General features: G+C 42.6%; 2 pseudogenes; both read right to left on the reverse strand.

The window, feature by feature from the left end:
* Window positions 1-1094: 1094 nt before the first annotated feature.
* LOC112835796 (ubiquitin-conjugating enzyme E2 L3 pseudogene) lies at window positions 1095-1615 on the reverse strand (annotated as a pseudogene).
* Window positions 1616-2056: 441 nt separating this feature from the next.
* LOC112835838 (large ribosomal subunit protein eL15-like) lies at window positions 2057-2693 on the reverse strand (annotated as a pseudogene).
* Window positions 2694-3226: the final 533 nt, after the last annotated feature.

The following is a 3226-nucleotide window of genomic DNA, read 5'->3' on the forward strand; positions in this document are numbered from 1 at the left end:
CATGGTTTTGATTTGCATTTCTCTAATGCTTAGTGGTGTGAGCATCTTTTCGTGGCTTGTTGGCCATCTGTAAATAATCCTTGAAGAAATGCCTGTTCAAGTCCTTTGACCGTTTTTAATCAGGTTGTTTTTGGGGTTTTGTTGTTGTTGTTGTTGTGGAGTTTTAGAAGTTCTCTACGTATTCTGGATATTAGTCCCTTATCAGATAAATGATTTGCAAATCTTTTCTCCTGCTCTGTGGGCTGCCTTTCCACCCTGTGGATTGCATCCTTTGATGCACACAAGTTTTTTATTTTGATTAAATCCAATTTATTTTTTTTCTTGCATGTGCTTTTGGTGTCATATCAAAGAAATGATTGCCAGATCCAAAGTCATGAAGTTTTCCCCCTATGTTTACCTCCAATAGTTTTATACTTTAGCTCCTACTTTAGGTTTCTGATCTATTTTGAGTTAGTTTTTGTGTATGGTGTGAGGTAGGGCTCTGATGTCATTCTTTTGCATGGGGATGCACAGTTTCTGTGCAGTTCCAGCACCATCTGTTGGAAGACTGTCCTTTCCTTTTCCCTTGTTGAAAGTCATTTGACCACATATATGAAGGTTTATATCTGGGCTCCCTATTCTATTCCATTTGTCTCTATATCTGTCTTGATGCCAGCACCACACTATTTTGATTAGTGTAGCTTTATAGTCAGTTTTGAATTTAGCAACTCTGAGTTTTCCTGCTTTGTTCTTCCAAAATCTCAAGATTGTTTTAACCATTGAGATTCCATATAAATTTTAGGATGGATTGTTCTATTTTTGCCAAATGCCTTGTTGAGATTTTGATACAAATTGCATTTAATCTATAGATTGCTTTTGGTAGTACTGTCATCTTAATATTACATCTTCCAGTCCATGAACATGGGATGTCTTTCCATTATGTCTTCGTTAATTTCTTTCAGTAAAGCTTTGTTATTTTCTTTTTTTTTTTTTACATCTTAAATTTTTAATCCTTTCTTTACAGGTTACCTAGACCGCTTTTGATTAAGAAAACTGTAGAAAGTTAGTAACTGCCACAAGCAAACGCCAGGCAGCTGCACGTGTCAATTTTCCAGAGTCCTGCTTTGCGGGGTCTCCGCTCACACTCGCTGGAATCAGTCGCGGCAGAGTTTAGTCCACAGGTCGTTTCTCCCCGTATTTCTTTGTAAACTCTTCAGCATTCTTACAGAATTTTTTACGGTCCTTAGAGTATTCTTCAGCTAGGTCAGCCCGAAGTGGGTGCTCGGGCTGGGGGTCGTTCACCAGTGCTATGAGGGACTGGATTACTTGGTCGGTTTTGGTTGCTGGCTTCCAGTTTTCAGCACTAATTACTGGCAGACAGACCTGCCCCTTTTCGTCGATGTTCGGGTGATAGATCTTTGTTTTAAATGTGATCTTCGGTGGTTTGAATGGGTACTCTGCTGGAAAGTTGATTTCGATTCTGAAGGCCCCCTTATCATATGGAGGGTTGTCAGGAACAATAAGCCCTTGCCAAGTCAATAAATTAGCTTCATCAACCTGGATGTTAACAGAAGTTTTTCATTCCACATTTGCGGATTTCTTCAAGCTCCTTCATCAGCCTCCTGCTGGCCGCCATCCTGGATCTGGTGCTGCTGCTTTTCAAAACTTTGTTATTTTCAATGTAAAAATCTTTCACTTCCTTGGTTAAGTTTATTCCTAAGTATTTTATTCATTTTGATGTTATTATAGATAAGATTGTTTTCTTAATTTCTTTTTTGGATTCTTCTTTTTTAGTGTATAAAAATCTTCATGATCTTTCACATGCTTTAAAATCTAACCATTGTACACATGCAGAAAAGTGCATAGAACATGAATGTACCACCCAACTGTCACAAAATGAAATTCATGTGTCCACCTCCAGGTCAAGAAATATGAGTATCACCAGCCCACCTGGTGCCACCTCCCAGGCACTTCTGTTCTCCCCAGAGATAACCATTATCTTCATCCTTTTCTTTTTTTTTTTTTTTGACTGTCCTAAATTGTTTACTAGGTAAGAATTTTACAAACATTACTAATATTAGTGGTAATGGTAGAGCTAGAGAGTACTGCATCTTCTCCATGCCACACGGCAAGAATCACCAATAGTGTGGTAAACTTGGGACCTGTTCCAAGGCCATGTTCTCGTGGTCTGCAGATGTCAGACCTTGCATCTCCCTGTGCTTGTGGACTGGTTTGGTGATCCCCTGGGTGTCAGGATTCCTTCTGATAGATTCATGGAATGGATCAATGAGGATGACCTCAAAGAATTGGTATGTGGAGTCCTTGCCAACCCAGTAAGAATGCAAGACTCTCAGAGCCCTGTGGTGGCGTCCAGCTCACTCCTCTGCAATAGACTGTAGGCTTCGGGCAAACTTGAGCCGGTTAGCACCGTGATGGACAGGCTCACTGTAGGTTGTACCCTTAGGAACTGTGTGTTTGCAACCACCATGACACACATGAATCTGATAGGTGACATAGCCTTGCTTGGTCTTGTACCCCAGTCTGTGTACTTTATTGGGCCGGGTTGGGCAGGGGGCCCCATGGAGCGCAGAGAGCTGGCTCCCTGAGTAAAGAAAGTGCATTATGTTGGACTGCTTCTTCCTCCACAGATCCTGGATGGACCTGTTTGAGGACCTTTGAGCTGATGGCTGCCACTGGATGGAAAGGCCCATCATCCTGACTTCAAACTCCACAAATTCACTCTGCCTGCTTGGAACCTCACATAGAGGAACCATGCAGTGAGTATTTTTTTGTCTGGCTGCCTTGATCAACACTGTGTTCAGGAAGCTCATTTGTGGTGCTACGTGTAGCGGCAGGCTATTCGTCTCATTTGTAGACTATTTCATTGTGTGGATATACAACATCCTACTGTTGGCGGCCATCTGGGTATTTTCGAGTTTGGTGCTATTCCAGAAGAGCACTGCTAATGACATTCTTGTACATATCTTTCGGTGAACATATGTGTGTGTTTCTGTTTGGGGATGCATCTGGGGGTGGAATTTTGAGGTGTGCCATATTTTGGGCTTCTGTAGATATTGCCAAATCATTTTCCAGCCCACCTCTACCAATTCACACAGCCACCAGCTGCGTGCGGGAGTCCCAGCTTCCCCCAGGCGCTGGCGGGGGCCGGCTCACAGAGGCTCACAAGAGCTCCTTGCACACATCTTTCTCAGCTCTGCTGAGATGTGAAGCGGCACCAGCCACTGGC

Source organism: Callorhinus ursinus, unplaced genomic scaffold, assembly GCF_003265705.2.
Source record: "Callorhinus ursinus isolate GAN/ISIS: 27379988/994484 unplaced genomic scaffold, GSC_fseal_2.0 scaffold4, whole genome shotgun sequence".
In the NCBI taxonomy this organism is placed as follows: domain Eukaryota; kingdom Metazoa; phylum Chordata; class Mammalia; order Carnivora; family Otariidae; genus Callorhinus; species Callorhinus ursinus.